This window comes from Lithobates pipiens, unplaced genomic scaffold, assembly GCF_037356315.1.
Source record: "Lithobates pipiens isolate NorthernLeopardFrog02 unplaced genomic scaffold, aLitPip1_a1.2 Scaffold_8, whole genome shotgun sequence".
In the NCBI taxonomy this organism is placed as follows: Eukaryota; Metazoa; Chordata; class Amphibia; order Anura; family Ranidae; genus Lithobates; species Lithobates pipiens.
In genome coordinates this window covers 608,187,205-608,206,628 of record NW_027507903.1, presented here as the reverse complement: position 1 = coordinate 608,206,628, position 19,424 = coordinate 608,187,205, and the positions used below count along the sequence as shown (strand labels likewise).

The window sequence follows — 19,424 nt, the reverse complement described above, 5'->3', positions numbered from 1 at the left end:
ACGTTGCTAGCGTGAGGGGAAAAAGTGCTGATTAACGATCTTCTGTTTATATCAAGTGATCAGCTGCCATGGGCTGACAGCTGATCATGTGGTAAGGGGCCAGGATCTGTGATCAGCCAAGTCTCATTGACTCAGTGATCACAGAGCGTGCCCGACAGGGGGCGCGCAGGCAGCTCATGCACGGGAGGACGTCTATTGACACCCTTCTGGCAATTAAGGCCCACGCTGTAGCATTCGGCTATAGCTCAGGTGGGAGGAGGTTAAACTAAAATTTACTTTGTTATTGGAGCTAAAAAAACACAAGCTGGAAGTTTAGATTTACATGCGTTTATTCATGAATTTCCATTGAAATCTATGGGGCCAAAATTATCACACCAAAAGAAGTGCATGCACCAATTCCCAAGTCCCATGGAGGGACATTGCATAGGTGTGAAAGGCCCAATAGACAGTAATAGGATGCCACTTATCATGCATTACCACTTAACAAGACAAATTACAGGAAACTCCCTTTATTGTAGACATAATGTAAGCATGCTGTGAGTCCAGTGCTCCATTCTTGTTTGGGGTGGCTTTCATATCCAATTCCAAGTGTTTTGGTGTTCTACAGGTTTGATTTCCTGAGAGCTTGATGGCAACTGTTGGTTAAACCTATTTGTAAATTCTGGCCTTTCTTAGAGCTAATAGGCAAACAACTGCAAAAAAAAAAAAGTCACAGATATCTCAGGCACTGCCATAAAGTACATGTACCAATATGGGAGAAGGTATTTTCATGAGGCTTTAAAAGCAACATTGAAAATACACACATCGTTTAAATAACAGGCTTGGGGGGGTGCCTTAACCACATGACCTCCGGAAGATTTAATAGGCATATTAGGCCTACCCAGTGCATGCCTAACTTTTATTTTTGGGATTTGGATAAAGGGTGAGCAGTGCATGTGACTAATTCTGATGCAATTTTTTAGGAGCTCACTGTTCTTATACTGATACCTAATAGGACTAGTAAGGATGATGATGAGTTTGATTGCCTTTGGTACATAATAGGCAAACCATTGCAGGTCTGTAATCATTAAAACGTTAAAAGTCTTGGATAGAAGCGTTTTGAATCTGTTTAAACAGGTCCTTTATTCAAGAGGCCCTTCATCTGCAGGTGACCACTGGTGGCACGTCATCATAGTTACACATATAAAAATATAATTACTTTTATATTTTTACATGTAAAAATTATGTACATGATTTATATAATTATCATATTTTTTGCCATAAAATAGATTTGAGAATAGTAGACTAACCAACTTAAGAGAGTGGTTGAGTTTAAACAAAATTACAAGAATTCATATGATAGTGTTGAGGAGGTTATGTCAGATTTTGTGTTATTTGGTGTTCAACTGACATAAAATGGGATGTGTTTGAATCCCACAATTGTGCCCCACTATTTAAAAATTAATGGCATGCCAATAATGTGAAGTTTGTGGGTTTAACCTCCGTATGGGCAATATTTCTCAGAAAAGGCTTCATGTAAAATCAAAATGTTATAACAATTCCGATATTCACTGTATAATATAATATAATATGTAGCAAGGTCCCCGGCCTCCTTCTGTCTAATGAGATCCTCCAGGACCGGAGATAGCTGACATCCTTCTGTTATATGATGGGTTGTGAGGCATAGTGGGTGCAAAGTATTCAGAGTAATTGGTCACCAGACAGTTCTTGAATGCAAAAGAGATTTTATTTCTCTTAACAGAACTTTAGGAAAGAGGGTTAGGGCCAGGACACCCTTAAGTAGTTGCAAGATTAATTGTCAGCCTCCAAGACTTCAACAGGAGGATAGCCATGCAGAAAAAGGCATCCAGAGAGACGCCACATCTGCATGTGTAGGAATGCTGTCTCCTATGGCAACAGTCTTTAACCGTTCCTAACACAATCACATCTTGTTGTTCTTCAGCCCACTGGGCACCCAGGCTCTCAATAGACTAGATCAGTGATGGCGAACCTTGGCACCCCAGATGTTTTGGAACTAAATTTCCCATGATGCTCAGCTACAATGCAGAGTGCATGAGCATCATGGGAAATTTAGTTCCAAAACATCTGGGGTGCCAAGGTTTGCCATCACTGGACTAGATGATTCACTGCCACTGAATCCCTTGAGCTCCTCCAATCTTCATGGTGGTATTGTCCTCAGGTGTTACCCCTGTTTCTCTGCTGGGTCCCTAGCTTGGCACTACGGATACCTCTCAAGCTTCACCCCTTGGTCCCTGGCTTGACACACAAGGCTGCTCTGCAAGCATCACCTCTGCTGGCTGGGTCCCTGGCTTAATACCCACTGAAGTTTTCCTCACTGTCCCCAGTTGGTGAAAATACTGCTCTGGTACTTGCTTCAGTTACTCACTGTGGTCCCTTGCTGGCAACAGCTTCCCCTCTACCTCCGACCATGACAATATCTTCTCTGGCGGGCAGAATCGTCACTTCTAGGTGAACTGCAAGCCAAAATCCCTACCCTACACTGCTTTCTTGCTTCTGGATAGGCCCTCAGACAGCCTAGCAGCCAGATGTGCCCGGGATAGGCCCAAACTCTGGCCTAGCAGCCCGGGCAATACAACACATGTCCCACCCAGACAGTCATCCAGGTGGCACAGAACACTGATCGCCTGACTCCTCCCAGCAGGCCAAGGGATCCAAGAAAAACCCTCCCCATTGGCTGAGACACCCCATATATTAGCAGCAGCACAGCATTCAGCAGTGCACCATAATATACTTTCTATATTTGAAAGAAAGTATATTATACGTGTACAACCCTATATACTGTACACCTATACCAGTCCTAAAAAGGACCTTTGTGGACCTAGTAGCTAGTGAATTGCAGACTGTCCCTGCTCCAAAACACCAAACTGTCCCTCAGTCCCTACACTGATAAAAGACAGCTGCAGAATCGGTTAGCACAGCAGTGCACCATAATATACTTTGTATATTTGAAAGAAAGTATATTCTAAGTGTATTACAACCCTATATGCTGTACACCTATACCAGTCCTTAAAAGGACTTTTGTGGACCTAATAGTAATAGCTAGTGATTAAACTGACTGTCCCTGCTCCACACAGCGTCCTTTCCCTACACTGACAAAAGACAGAATGTAAAATGGCCACCTAGATCAGGTCTATTTATAAGGTAGGGGGTAGGTCCAATTGTCCATGTTCTGAAATGTCTCAATTGGCTGTCCTGTACCCCATGATGGATGTGTCATGGGTCAAAGTTCTTCACAATGTAAACGCATATATCCGCTGCGCAAACAGCGCCAGAAGTCTGCCGAATCACGAACAAGCAAAATTTGCCACGAACCACAAGGCCATCTCTACTCTGTACATCCTTTCTATAACCAATACTCTTGTGTCCTATTAAGTTTTTACTCACCTGGTGTGTTGGGGTCACTTGACCACTCAGTTTCAGTCATTTTTCATTTTTGTGTACATTACAGCTCCTAAACCTGAGTTTAGGAGATTTTGCTGCTTTTTTTTTTTTTTTGCCAAAGCTCCTAAACTCAACTCCACAAAAGCCTGTATGTCCATGTACACATAGGCTTTTAGGATATTTTAGGAGCTGCTGCGGTTAGGGGAGGTTCAGCCTCCCTCAACCTCCTGTCTTTTTGGAGCAAGTTTTACATTTTCTGTCTATTGTTCTTATGTCTTCTTGTCAAAATACAGCAGTGAGAGCGTGAGTTTTATATTGTTTTAATGTTTGTGGTTATTACTAGGCAGCCTTGTCATTATGTTATGATATTCTTTTTTACAGGGAGACAGTAATGTTGTCTCCCTATCCTAAGTAAGGAAGTCCCACTCTTGGGTCTCAGCTGGAATTGAGATAAGACATTGTCAGTGAGGTTGATCCTTACCTGTTTCTCCTTACAGAGACACATGCATGATGAATGGAGGAGGATGAGTGTGTGATTACACTAATCTCTACCACAACTCTGGATTGACAACTCGGAGTGTGGCATTCTGAGACCTTTTACTGATAATTGAGATGTGTTTATGGCATGTTTAAGAGTAGATGAATAATATAAATTATGATTAAGGTTTGTCAAATCTGCCTAGGTTTGATTTACTCAGAGCTTGGTATATCCCCTTGAAACTTCTGTAGCATAGAGGTTAGTCCTATTTGTAAATTCTGGTTGTTTTAAGTGCTAATAGGCAAGCAACTGTAGAAATAAGTACCAGCAATCCCTGACACTGCCATAAGGTACATGTACCAATATAGGAGAGGGTATTTTCATGAGGCTTCAAAATCAAGAATTCGAAAAAAACACAAAGGTGGTTCAAAATTATTAAATATTACCGTAATATTATACAAATTCAGCTTTAACCACTTCAGCCCTGGACCAATTTTCAGCCTAAGGACCAATTTCGCACTGCACTGCTTTAACTGGTAATTGCGCGGTCATGCAATGTTGTAACCAAATGAAATTTGCGTCCTTTTCTTCCCACAAATAGAGCTTTCTTTTGATGGTATTTGATTGCCTCTGCGATTTTAATTTTTTGCGATATAAATGGAAAAAGACCGAAAATTTGGAGAAAAAAATATATTTTCTACTTTTTGTTATAAGAAAAATCGAATAAACTCAATTTTAGTCATACATTTAGGGCAAAATTTATTCAGCCACATGTCTTTAGTAAAAAAAATGTCAATAAGCGTATATTTATTGGTTTGCGCAAAAGTTATAGCGTCTAAAAACTAGAGTACATTTTCTGGAATTTACACAGCTTTTAATTTACGACTGCCTATCTCAATTCTTGAGGTGCTAAAATGACAGGGCAGTACAAACGCCCCCCCAAATGACCCCATTTTGGAAAGTAGACACCCCAAGGAAATTGCTGAGGGGCATGTTGAGCCCATTGAATATTTTTTTTGTCCCAAGTGAATGACACAAAAAAATAAATAAAAAAAATTTTACAAAAAGTTGTCACTAAATTATATATTGCTCACACATGCCATAGTTATATGTGGAATTGCACCCCAAAATATATTCTGCTGCTTCTCCTGAGTACGGGGATACCACATATGTGGGACTTTTTGGGAGTCTAGCCGCGTACGGCATCCCGAAAACCAATCACTGCCTTCAGGATTTCTAAGGGTGCAAATTTTTGATTTCACTCCTCACTACCTATCACAGTTTCGATGGCCATAAAATGCCAGAATAACACAAACCCCCCCCCCCAAATGACCCCATTTTGGAAAGTAGACACCCCAAGGAAATTGCTGAGGGGCATGTGGAGCCCATTGAATATTTTTTTTTTGTCCCAAGTGATTGAATAATGACACAAAAAAAAAAGTTTACAAAAAGTTGTCACTAAATGATATATTGCTCACAAATGCCATAGTTATATGTGGAATTGCACCCCAAAATATATTCTGCTGCTTCTCCTGAGTACGAGGATACCACATATGTGGGACTTTTTGGGAGTCTAGCTGCGTACGGCACCCCGAAAACCAATCACTGCCTTCAGGGTTTCTAAGGGTGCAAATTTTTGATTTCACTCCTCACTACCTATCACAGTTTCGAAGGCCATAAAATGCCAAAATAGCACAAACCCCCCCCAAATTACCCCATTTTGGAAAGTAGACACCCCAAGCTATTTACTGAGAGGCATGTTGAGTCCATGAAATATTTTATATTTTGCCACAAGTTGCAGGAATATTACAATTTTTTATTTTTTTTTGCACAAAGTTGTCACTAAATGATATATTGCTCACACATGCTATGGGCATAAGTCAAATTACACCCCTGCTTCTCCTGAGTACAGGGATACCACATGTGGGGGACTTTTTGGGAGTCTAGCTACGTACGGGACCCCGAAAACCAAGCACTGCCTTCCGGATTTAAATATAAAACGCTACCAAAAAAACTGTTAGCGATCGCAGGGATCAGGCCTGACTCTGCAAACGCTGCAGTTATGTGTTTAGTGTTTTGTAAGTGACAGTGATCGATCGATACTGCACTTGGGTGGGCTGGGCGGAGGGGCAAAACGCAGGTGCTAGCAGGTGATCCTGGGCTGATCCTGCTAATAATGCGTTTTTTGGAACCCTAAACTGCTGGGGACACTAGTATAGATCTGATCAGATCAGATATTGATCTGTTCAGATTCTATACCACTATGGGAGGTGTATGCTTTGCGCGTGGGTGTTAGCGGTACTGGCCCTAACCTAGCGCTGCCTGGGGCGACGCAGACCCTGACCCTAAAACCTAATTGATATCACCCGCCGGGTTATCAGGGGGTTAAAACTTTATTGGGTAATAAATGGTGGGTGCCCTGATGCTATAAAAAGCAAACTAACCAGAGTCACCCGTAACACTTATACGGTGATCACTGGTGAAAGGGTTAACTAGGGGCAATCAGGGGGTTCAAATTTTTATTAGGTAGTATATGGGGGTCCCTGGCGCTATATAAAAACCTGACGGGGAACCTAAATAACTAACTGGCTAACCAGCGTCACCAGTGACACTTATACTGTGATCGCTGGTGAAAGGGTTAACTAGGGGCAATCAGGGGGTTAAAACCATTATTGGGTAGTATATGGGGGTACCTAGCGCTATAAAAACCTGGCGGTGAACCTAAAAAAATAACTAGCTACCTAGTGACACTAGTGACACTAATGCAGTGATCAGAAAAATGGTTGCTTAGTGACACTGGCAAAAGGGGGGTGAAAGGGTTAACTAGGGGCAATCAGGGGGTTAAAACCATTATTGGGTAGTATATCGGGGTACCTAGTGCTATAAAAACCTGGCGGTGAACCTAAAAAAATAACTAGCTACCTAGCGGCATCAGTGACACTAATGCAGCGATCAGAAAAATGATCGCTTAGTGATACTGGCAAAAGGGGGTGAAAGGGTTAACTAGGGGCAATCAGGGGGTTAAAACCATTATTGGGTAGTATATCGGGGTACCTAGCGCTATAAAAACCTGGCGGTGAACCTAAAAAAATAACTAGCTACCTAGCGACACTAGCGACACTAATGCAGCGATCAGAAAAACGATCGCTTAGTGACACTGGCAAAAGGGGGTGAAAGGGTTAACTCTAGGGGCAATCAGGGGGTCAAACCTTTATTGGGGGGTGGTAGGGGGCTACCCTGGACCTAACACTAACTGCCCTGACAGTTTTTACTGTCACAACTGACACTGAATGCAGTGATCAGTAAATAAATGATCACTGCAATCAGTGACACTGTGACTGGGAGGGGGGGGGGGTTGTGTGCCTGTGTGTGCCTACATGTCAGTGTAGTGTTGGTGCACACTTACTTTCACTTCTCCTCGTAGTCCGGTCAAAAAGACCGCCCCAAGGAGAATGACATCACTTCCTCCCTGCCTGTGTTTACTATACACAGTGGGAGGAAGCTTCTCATTCGCCAGGAGCGATCGAGAGGGGATGGCCAGAAACCAACGGCCATCCCCTCATCCCGGATTGCTCCTGAAGCGAAATGGACCGCCGCATCCAGCGGGAGGGGGTCCGATCGGACCCCCCATCCGCTGGAAGGCAAGCACGTACATGTACGTGCTTGTGCCTGTACATGCCATTGTGATGACGTACATTGGCATGCGGCGGTCCTTAAGTGGTTAAGAATATCCATGCATTGTACGGAGATATAATTGGACACTTTGTTGTTATTAGCATTGTGTGCAAACCAACCAGAGTTTGTTATGTTTTCTATTAACCTTTAATGAGTATATACCAGTTTGCACGTTTAACTACTCAAATCATTTCTAAATGCTACCAGTCTACATAGCATGTGTCTACCTAAGAGGTAAGGACAGACAGTAGATACCTAAAAATAGTGCAAAGGCTACATTGTATGTGACTCTGTGGCGCAACGGTAGCGCGTCTGACTCCAGATCAGAAGGTTGCGTGTTCAAATCACGTCAGGGTCAACTCTTTTTGATAAGAAGCTATTTAACTACAAGTGGCTTTGTTATTGGTATGAAAAAGACACAAGCTGGAAGTCTAAATTTACATGTTAATGCATGAGTTTCCATTGAAGTCTATGGGGCCAAAAATGTCACACCAAAAGAAGCGTGTGCTCCAATTTCCAAGTCAAATGGAAGGACACCACAAAGATGTGAATAGGCCCAATAGACAGTAATGGGATTCTACTTATCATGTATTGCCACTTAAATAGACAAAACATAGGCAATCCTATCGCAGCCATAATCTAAGCATGCTTTGAGTCCAGTGCTTTTCATATCCAGTTCCAAGTGTTTTGGTGTTCTACTTTAACTAGCTCTATGTCTTGCCTCCAGTTATCAGTCCTGCACCTACAGTAGGTTTACTCAAGTCTTAGGTTGATTCCTATCACAGATAGGGGTTTCAAGGGCACAGGGACAAGGCTGGCCAGTCAATATATGAAAAAGGAAGAGTACACTAATAAATTATCAAGGATACCCACGTTTAGATTTAATTGACAATGAACAGAAAGAACTGACATTTCAAAATAAATGCATAAAATAAAATGATAAAAAAAAACCTGAAAAAACAATACCATTCCATACATCAGATATCCATAAAGCCGTTGGCTAGAACAGTGGCCCTTGGGACACTTTTCCTCTAACTGGCACAATTAATGGGGCATTATTGCTCCCACTCATACCAACAATGAGGTACTATTCCTTCAACTGACACCAATGATGGAGCCCTATTGATCCCACTGACACGGTACTATTCTTCCCACTGATGCTAATGATCGGACATTGTTTACTCCCAAAGGCTACAGGCTGGTCCCCCTAAAGCATGAAGGACAGTAAACTGGCCCTTTGTTTAGAAACTTTACAGATGATCCATATATAACTGTTTTACCTGTCCTTGGGGGTCCTGTAAAACACTTCCTGCAATCAGTCCTTTTTCTGCTCTTGTGTCCTATTGAGTTTTTTGCTCACCTGGTGTGTTGGGGTCATTTGACCACTCAATTTTAGTCACTATTATGGACTTTGGTTGAAGGTTTTATGGGCCTTACTGGGTGGGATCCAGAGAATATGACTCTTCCACAAATAATGCCTACAAGCTTCAATGTGAGACTGAGTTGAGATCCTCTCTTTTTGGAGCAAGTGTTACATGTTCTGTCAATTGTTCGTGTGGCTTCTCAGCACAATATAGCAAGAAATGGTGAGTTTTGTATTGGTTTAATGTTTGTGGTTATTAGGCAGGCTTGTCATTATATTCTTTTTAAAGGGTGACAGTAGTATTGTCTCCCTTTTTTTTTTTAAGAAAGCCCATGGCGTGCAAAACACACCCAAAAAACTTCCACCCAGTAGTATTGTCTACCTAAGCTAAGTAAAGAAGTCCCACTCTTGGGTCTCAGCTGGCGCTATTCTGATACATTGTCAGTGAGATTGAGCCTTATCTGTTTCTGCTTATGAAAAAAACAAATATGATGGAGGAGGTTGCGTGTGTGATCCCAGCTGATGAGGAGCAAGGAGAGGTCCGCTTTGTTCTTTGGTGTGTGATCTGATGCACTGGTCTCAAAAAAGGCCTACACCAAAGAACTTTTGGAGAAAACGCGCAGAGGCAGTGCCCTGCACAGGTGGAGCTCTGTGGTGTGATTCAGTAGGTGTGCTGCCCCTAAGCTGGCCCCTGGAGGGCATCCTGCCTCGTTGGAGATGCTCCTCCTCCTCTCTCCTATCAGGCACCCACATGGAGTCAGTGATCTCATCATCCCCTCACTCTTCATCACTGGAGAAAACCTGGTGAAAAACGACTGCCCGATTGCTGTCCCTCTTGAGCATCCCCTCTCTCTGCGTTCACGCTACTGCCTTCCTCTAGCTGGGTATCATCATCAGAGCCTTCAAAATGCTGGGCATCCTCATGGAGCATGTACCCAACACTGTGCTCAACAGTTCGGGGGACTCCTCAGGGGGACATGGTGGGTCTAGGGAAGGAGTGACTGATGACATTGAGACGAGGGAAGAGGACGCGTTGGCAGCTGCTTTTCTAGTACCCTGAGCCTGGGTGAGAGAGGATGAGGAGGATGAAGAGGGCTTGGTCATGCACTCTACCAAGTCTTCGGCATGATGCGGCTCAACACGTCCAGCTGCTGAAAATAAGGATAAGCGTGTCCCATAGCCACGTGCTGATGACGATGCACTGCGTCCACCACCAGCATTGTTGTCTCTAGACACAGAGCCTGCTTGCCCTCTTTTATTGGCTCGTGACTGTCTGACTCTCCTTGTTGTCCTTCCAGACATAGTAATGGCCTGCAGGGAGATGGGAAAACCAGCAATTGGGTAGTATATATTGTGCTGGAGGCACACAACACCCACTAACTCCTGCAGATGCCTATATTAGAGAACACCAGCAATAAAGGGTAGATACAGGTGTATACTGTGCTGTGCTGCAGGCACACAACACCCACTAACTCCTGCAGATGTCTGTATTAGAGAACACCAGCAATAAAGGGTAGATACAGGTGAATACTGTGCTGGAGGCACACAACACCCACTAACTCCTGCAGATGCCTGTAATAGAGAACACCAGCAATAAAGGGTAGATACAGGTGTATACTGTGCTGTGCTGGAGGCACACAACACCCACTAACTCCTGCAGATGCTTGTATTAGAGAACACCAGCAATAAAGGGTAGATACAGGTGTATACTGTGCTGGAGGCACACAACACCCACTAACTCCTGCAGATGCCTGTATTAGAGAACACCAGCAATAAAGGGTAGATACAGGTGTATACTGTGCTGTGCTGGAGGCACACAACACCCACTAACTCCTGCAGATGCCTGTATTAGTGAAGACCAGCAATAAAGTGTAGATACAGGTGTATACTGTGCTGCGCTGGAGGCACACAACACCCACTAACTCCTGCATATGCCTGTATTAGAGAACACCAGCAATAAAGGGTAGATACAGGTGTATACTGTGCTGGAGGCACATAACACCCACTAACTCCTATAGCTGCCTGTATTAGAGAACACCAGCAATAAAGGGTAGATACAGGTGTATACTGTGCTGGAGGCACATAACACCCACTAACTCCTATAGCTGCCTGTATTAGAGAACACCAGCAATAAAGGGTAGATACAGGTGTATACTGTACTGGAGGCACACAACACCCACTTACTACTGCATATGCCTGTATTAGAGATCACCAGCAATAAAGGGTATATACAGGTGTATACTGTGCTGGAGGCACACACCGCCCACTAACTCCTGCAGATGCCTGTATTAGAAAACACCAGCAATAAAGGTTAGATACAGGTGTATACTGTGCTGGAGGCCCACAACACCCACTTACTACTGCAGATGCCTGTATTAGACAACACCAGCAAGAAAGGGTAGATATGGGTGTATACTGTGCTGTGCTGGAGGCACACAACACCCACTAACTCCTGCAGATGCCTGTATTAGAGAACACCAGCAATAAAGGGTAGATACAGGTGTATTCTGTGCTGTAGGCACACAACACCCACTAACTCCTGCAGATACCTGTATTAGAGAACAACAGCAATAAGGGGTAGATACAGGTGTATACTGTGCTGTGCTTGAGGCACACAACACCCACTAACTCCTGCAGATACCTGCATTAGAGAACACCAGCAATAAAGGGTAGATACAGGTGTATACTGTGCTGGAGGCACACAGCACCCACTAACTCCTGCAGATGCCTATATTAGAGAAAACCAGCAATAAAGTGTACATATAGGTGTATACTGTGCTGTGCTGGAGGCACACAACACCCACTAACTCCTGCAGATGCCTGTATTAGAGATCACCAGCAATAAAGGGTAGATACAGGTGTATACTGTGCTGGAGGCACACACCGCCCACTAACTCCTGCAGATGCCTGTATTAGAAAACACCGGCCGTAAAGGGTAGATACAGGTGTATACTGTGCTGTGCTGGAGGCACACAACACCTACTAACTCCTGCATATGCCTGTATTAGACAACACCAACAATGAAGGGTAGATACGGGTGTATACTGTGCTGTGCTGGAGGCACACAACACCCACTAACTCCTGCAGATGCCTTTATTATAGAACACCAGCAATAAAGGGTAGATACAGGTGTATACTGTGCTGGAGGCACACAACATCCACTAACTCTTACATATGCCTGTATTAGAGAACACCAGCAATAAAGGGTAGATACAGGTGTATACTGTGCTGTACTGGAGGCACACAACACCCACTAACTCCGGCAGATGCCTGTATTAGAGAACACCAGCAATAAAGGGTAGATACAGGTGTATACTGTGCTGGAGGCACACAACACCCACTAACTCCTGCAGATGCCTGTACTAGAGAACACCAGCAATAAAGGGTAGATACAGTGTCAGGTCACCTTGAGGCCAGGTGACAGATGCACACCGTAGGGATCAGGAGTGCACCGCAAGGTTGTGGACCCTACGGCTGACTGCTGCGGACGGGGATCAAGGTGATAACGAAGGCAGGGCCGCCAGAACACCAAGACGGATCCCACCAGGGTTAGAGCGTAAGATTCCCTGGGGCGCGGAGTCCAAGAGCCAGCAGGTGTTCACCAGAGCCTCTAGTGGTGAGGATGGACTGGGCTGCAACTGGCTCCAGGTCGCGACCCCCAGGGTCCCCCAGCTCACACTCACAGCAGGCAACAGGAGGATAGGTATAGTGAGGGATAAAGCCAAGGTCTGGGCCACAAGCAGACAGGAATAGTCAGGGACACGCCAAAAGGTCAGGATCACAGGCAAACAGGGATAGTCAAGGACACGCCAAGTCGGTAACGGAACAACAGAAGAGCACACGGCAGGTAACAAGAAGCTAAACACACAAAGGTTGATCAGCAGGGTTGGCCTGCAGTGCATAGGTTAATATAGAGTTCTCTGATAGAAGCTAGGATGGAGCCATGCCAGAGGATGGATTACAAAAGCAGTCAGGTGAGGGTCGGCTGGTCTCTAGAGATGAACACATGGAGACAGGTAAGCAGACGAACTCTATTGCATAACCATGACAGTACCCCCCCTCTTACGAGGCTTCCCCCTTCCCCGCCTGGGACCAGGTTTAGAGGGGAACTTCAAATGAAACTTCCTAAACAGACAAGGTGCAAAGACCTCGGAAGCTGAAATCCACGACCTCTCCTCAGGACCTTTCCAGTGCACGAGGTACTGGAGAATGCCTCTACAGAGTCGGGAATCCAAAATTTGGCTAACCTCGTACTCCTGATCATCCTCAGAGACCTGTGCTATGGTAGAGAGAGGACGAGAGAACTTATTGAGGACTAAAGGCTTCAGAAGGGCAACACGGAAGGAGTTAGAGATTTTGAGGCTTTTGGGAATCTGGAGCTTGAAACAAACCGGATTCAGTTTAGAAATTATGGTGTACGGACCAATGAATCTTTGAGAGAAGGAACCCGGAGTTTGATGGTCCTGGTGGAGAGCCAGACTTTGTCTCCTGGCTGAAGACAAGATGGCTTACGCCTACGACGGTCAGCAAAACTCTTGAATTTGTTGGCAGCTTTCTGGAGGGAATCATGAACGTCAGCCCACATGGAATTGAATGATTCCTGAACAGTAGCCAAAGCTGGAATGTCAGAAGAACAAGTCATAGGAAGAAGGAGTAGAGCATGTCTTCCATAAACAGTGACAAAGGGTGTTTTCTGAGAACTGACGTTGACATGATTATTGTGGGAGAACTCAGCCCACAGTAATAGTGATCCCCAATCATCATGATGGGCTGAGACCAAGGTACGGAGAAAGACCTCCAACTCCTGATTAACTCTCTCAGTCTGGCCATTGGATTGGGGATGATAAGAAGAGGTAAAATCCAAGGTAATGTCGAGGGATTTGCAAAAGGCTCTCCAAAAACGACAAGTAAACTGCATACCCCTGTCCGAAATGACATGAGAAGGAACACCATGAAGGCGGAAAATCTCTAGTACAAAAATGGGAACCAAGGCAGGGGCAGAAGGGAGACCAGGAAGAGGAACAAAATGAGCCATCTTGGAGAACCGATCGATTACTACCCAAATGGCCATATTATTCTCCGACAGTGCAAGATCAGTGATAAAATCCATGGCGATATGAGACCAGGGCTCCTCAGGAATCGGCAAGGACATGAAAAGACCAGCAGGGGCTTGAGTGGAAGATTTAGACTGAGCACAGATGTGACAAGCCTTAACATAGTCTTTAACATCCGAGCGGAAATTAGGCCACCAGTAGTGACGACTGATGAGCAGGAAGGATTGGAGGAACCCAGCATGACCTGCCACCTTGCAATCATGTCCCCAATGAAGGATCTTAGCTCTTAGCTCCGTGGGAACAAAGGTCTTGCCAGGAGGAATTTTTGATTCCAGGGTGGTAGAATGGGCAACAATGCATGAGGTAGGAATGATCGGCTCAGGATCAGGGTTGGACTCCTCGTCCAAAATGTAAAATGACCTAGAGAGCACATCAGCTTGACCGTTGCAGGAACCATGTTTGTACGTAATCGTGAATTTAAAACGGGAAAAGAAGAGACTCCACCTGGCCTGTCTGGGGTTCAGACGTTCTGTCTAGCATTCTGTAGGTACTGTAGATTCTTATGATCAGTAAAGATTGTTATGGAGTGAGGGGAATCTTCCAAGAGATGACCCCACTCCTCCAACGCCATTTCAATTGCGAGAAGTTCCCGATCACCAATGGCATAATTTCTCTCTGCCTGAGAATTTTTTTTGGAGAAGAACGCACATGGTTGACGTTTCTTCTCAAAGAACTGAAGAAGCACAGCTCCCACCCCATCGAAGAAGCGTCTACTTCAATAAAAAATGGGTCCCCAGGATTTGGTCTCCTCAAGAGAGGTCCAGAGACAAAGGCCTGTTTCAGATCGTGAAACGCAGAGACAGCCTCGGGAGGCCAGTCTTTGGCATTTGCACCCTTCTTGGTCAAAGCGATAATAGGCGTGGCAATGGAATAGTAATTCCTTATGAACTGCCTAAAATAATTAGTGAAGCCAAGAAAGCGCTGTGTGGCCTTGAGGCTAGCGGAAAGGGGCCAGTTGGTAATGGCTGAGACCTTTCCGGGATCCATGCGAAGACCCACACTAGAAACAAAACATCCCAGAAACAGGACCTCAGAACATTCAAAGGAACATTTCTCCATCTTGGCATAGAGATTGTTCTCTCTAAGGCGCTGAAGTACGGTGCGTACATGGTTTCTTTGAGCAGGCAGATTTTCAGAAAAGATGAGAATATCATCCAGATAGATGACAACAAACTGGTACAGTAGATCCCTGAATATTTCATTGACAAAGTTCTGGAACACAGCTGGAGCATTACACAAACCAAAAGGCATAACCAGGTATTCGTAATGCCCATCCCTAGTGTTAAACGCGGTCTTCCATTCGTCACCTTCCCGTATTCGAATGAGATTGTATGCCCCTCTGAGATCCAACTTAGTGAAAATGGAAGCCCCCTTCAACCTGTCGAATAGCTCAGATATTAGAGGTAAGGGGTATTGGTTTTTGATAGTCACTGCATTTAAACCTCTATAGTCGATGCAGGGTCTGAGGGTACCATCCTTTTTGGTAACGAAAAAGAACCCTGCTCCTGCAGGCGATGAGGATTTCCGGATGAAATTGGGGAGAAGTGCTTCAAGAAATTGGAATGGCTGGAAACCACCGGATCATTTTTCTCCCACAAGGAAGCAGCCCAGGCTAAAGCTTCACCGGAGAGGAGGGAAATGATATAGGCTACCTTTGCCTGATCAGACAGAAAGTTTTGAGGCTGGAGCTCAAAATGAATGGTGCATTGGCTGAGGAAGCCACTGCAGGCCTTGGAGTCCCCAGAGAAACGGGATGGAGCTGGCAGTAATAATAAATGCGTGGATGCGACTGGTGCGATAGGTGCAGTTGCTGACTGTAGTTGAGGCTGCAGGTTCGGGGTTCCCAAGGAAGCCTGTAGCTGCTCGAAGCGGGAAGCCAGATCTTGAAGGAATCGCATCACCTGAGTCTGATTAGATTCCTGGGTCTCGAGTCTCCAAACTATGCCCTGCAGAGGATCGACTGCAGTAAGCGGCATGTCAGCCGGGTCCATGGCTGATCAAACTGTCAGGTCACCTTGAGACCAGGTGACAGATGCACACCATAGTGATCAGGAGTCCACCGCAAGGTTGTGGACCCTACAGCTGACTGCTGTGGACAGGGGTCAAGGTGATAAGGAAGACAGGGCTGCCAGAACACCAAGACGGATCCCACTGGGGTTAGAGCGTAAGATTCCCTGGGGCGCGGAGTCTAAGCCCTTGTACACACGGTTGGAGAATCCATCGGAATGTGTCCTATCGGACCGTGTCGTCGGATAATCCGACTGTGTGTGGTATGCATCGGACTGATTAAGTCGGAATATCCGTCGGACCCAATTTTCCAACATGTTGGAAATATTTTCCAACCAACTGGTTCGATCGGACATATTCCGTTCATGTGTAGAGAATTTTGATCGGACCAAGTGCCACGTATGCTCAGATCAAATTCCTACATCAAAGCTATTGGCTGCTAGCCTGAACGTAGTACCATCGTAACGAAATTACGTCATCACATTCTGAATGATCGGATTTTTCTACAACTTAGTCCGACCGTGTGTATGCAACAGTTTCGGACAAGATCCGACGGACAAAATCCGTCGGACAAAATCCGTCGGACAAAATCCGACGGATTTGGTTGGCAGAATGTTCCACCGTGTGTACAGGGGCTAAGAGTCAGCAGGTGTTCACCAGAGCCTCTAGTGGTGAGGATGGACTGGGCTGCAACTGGCTCCAGGTCGCGACCCCCAGGGTCCCCCAGCTCACACCCACAGTAGGCAACAGGAGGATAGGGATAGTGAGGGATAAAGCCAAGGTCGGGGCCACAAGCAGACAGGAATAGTCAGGGACACGCCAAAAGGTCAGGATCACAGGCAAAAAGGGATAGTCAAGGAAGGACACGCCAAAGTCGGTAACGGAACAACAGAAGAGCACACGGCAGGTAATAGGAAGCTAAACACACAAAGATTGATCAGCAGGGTTGGCCTGCAGTGCACAGGTTAATATAGAGTTCGCTGATAGGAGCTAGGATGGATCCATGCCAGAGGATGGATTACAAAAGCAGTCAGGTGAGGGTCGGCTGGTCTCTAGAGATGAACACATGGAGACATGTAAGCAGACGAACTCTATTGCATAACCATGACATACAGGTGTATACTGTGCTGTGCTGGAGGCACACAACACCCAGTAACTCCTGCAGATGCCTGTATTAGAGAACACCAGCAATAAAGGGTAGATAAAGGTGTATACTGTGCTGTAGGCACACAATACCCACTAAATCCTGCAGATGCCTGTATTAGAGAACACCAGCAATAAAGGGTAGATACAGGTGTATACTGTGCTGGAGGCACACAACATCCACTAACTTCTGCATATGCCTGTATTAGAGAACACCAGCAATAAAGGGTAGATACAGGTGTATACTGTGCTGTGCTGGAGGCACACAACACCCACCAACTCCTGCAGATGCCTGTATTAGAGAACACCAGCAATAAAGGGTAGATACAGGTGTATACTGTGCTGGAGGCACACAACACCCACTAACTCCTGCAGATGCCTGTATTAGAGAACACCAGCAATAAAGGGTAGATACAGGTGTATACTGTGCTGTGCTGGAGGCACACAACACCCACTAACTCCTGCAGATGCCTGTATTAGAGAACACCAGCAATAAAGGGTAGATACAGGTGTATACTGTGCTGTGCTGGAGGCACACAACCCCCACTAATCCTGCAGATGCCTGTATTAGAGAACACCAGCAATAAGGGTAGATACAGGTGTATACTGTGCTGGAAGCACACAACACCCACTAACTCCTGCAGATGCCTGTATTAGAGAACACCAGCAATAAAGGGTAGATACAGCTGTATACTGTGCTGTGCTGGAGGCACACAACACCCACTAACTCCTGCAGATGCCTGTATTAGAGAACACCAGCAATAAAGGGTAGATACAGGTGTATACTGTGCTGTGCTGGAGGCACACAACACCCACTAATCCTGCAGATGCCTGTATTAGAGAACACCAGCAATAAAGGGTAGATACAGCTGTATACTGTGCTGTGCTGGAGGCACACAACACCCACTAACTCCTGCAGATGCCTGTATTAGAGAACACCAGCAATAAAGGGTATATACGGGTGTATACTGTGCTGTGCTGGAGGCACACAACACCCACTAACTCCTGCAGATGCCTGTATTAGACAACACCAGCAATAAAAGGTAGATACGGGTGTATACTGTGCTGTGCTGGAGGCACACAACACCCACTAACTCCTGCAGATGCCTGTATTAGAGAACACCAGCAATAAAGGGTAGATACAGGTTTATACTGTGCTGGAGGCACACACTGCCCACTAACTCCTGCAGATGCCTGTATTAGAAAACACCAGCAATAAAGGGTAGATACAGGTGTATACTGTGCTGTGCTGGAGGCACACAACACCCACTAACTCCTGCAGATGCCTGTATTAGAGAAAACCAGCAATAAAGGGTAGATACAGGTGTATACTGTGCTGTAGGCACACAACACCCACTAACTCCTGCAGATGCCTGTATTAGAGAACACCAGCAATAAAGGGTAGATACAGGTGTATACTGTGCTGTAGGCACACAACACCCACTAACTCCTGCAGATGCCTGTATTAGAGAACACCAGCAATAAAGGGTAGCTACAGGTGGATACTGTGCTGTGCTAGAGGCATACAACACCCACTAACTCCTGCAGATGCCTTTATTATAGAACACCAGCAATAAAGGGTAGATACAGGTGTATACTGTGCTGGAGGCACACAACATCCTCTAACTCCTGCATATGCCTGTATTAGAGAACACCAGCAATAAAGGGTAGATACAGGTGTATACTGTGCTGGAGGCACACAACACACACTAACTCCTTCAGATGCCTGTATTAGAGAACACCAGCAATAAAGGGTAGATACAGGTGTATACTGTGCTGTGCTGGAGGCACACAACACCCAGTAACTCCTGCAGATGCGTGTATTAGAGAACACCAGCAATAAAGGATAGATACAGGTGTATACTGTGCTGTGCTGGAGGCACACAACACCCACTAACTCCTGCAGATGCCTGTATTAGAGAACACCAGCAATAAAGGGTAGATACAGGTGTATACTGCGCTGTGCTGGAGGCACACGACACCCACTAACTCCTGCAGATGCCTGTATTAGAGAAAACCAGCAATAAAGGGTAGATACAGGTGTATACTATGCTGTGCTGGAGGCACACAACACCCACTAACTCCTGCAGATGCCTGTATTAGAGAAAACCAGCAATAAAGGGTAGATACAGGTGTATACTATGCTGTGCTGGAGGCACACAACACCCACTAACTCCTGCAGATGCCTGTATTAGAGAATACCAGCAATAAAGGGTAGATACAGGTGTATACTGTGCTGGAG

The 19,424-nt window shown here is 45.4% G+C and overlaps 2 non-coding genes across 2 annotated transcripts; both read left to right on the top strand.

Annotated features, from left to right (window-relative positions):
• The first annotated feature begins 3,860 nt into the window (after positions 1-3,860).
• Positions 3,861-3,994, top strand: LOC143965182 (U8 small nucleolar RNA). Its single transcript, XR_013271571.1, has one exon. It is a non-coding gene; the product is annotated as a U8 small nucleolar RNA (small nucleolar RNA).
• A 3,847-nt stretch (positions 3,995-7,841) lies between these two features.
• TRNAW-CCA (transfer RNA tryptophan (anticodon CCA)) lies at positions 7,842-7,913 on the top strand. The gene has a single exon. It is a non-coding gene; the product is annotated as a tRNA-Trp (tRNA).
• Positions 7,914-19,424: the final 11,511 nt, after the last annotated feature.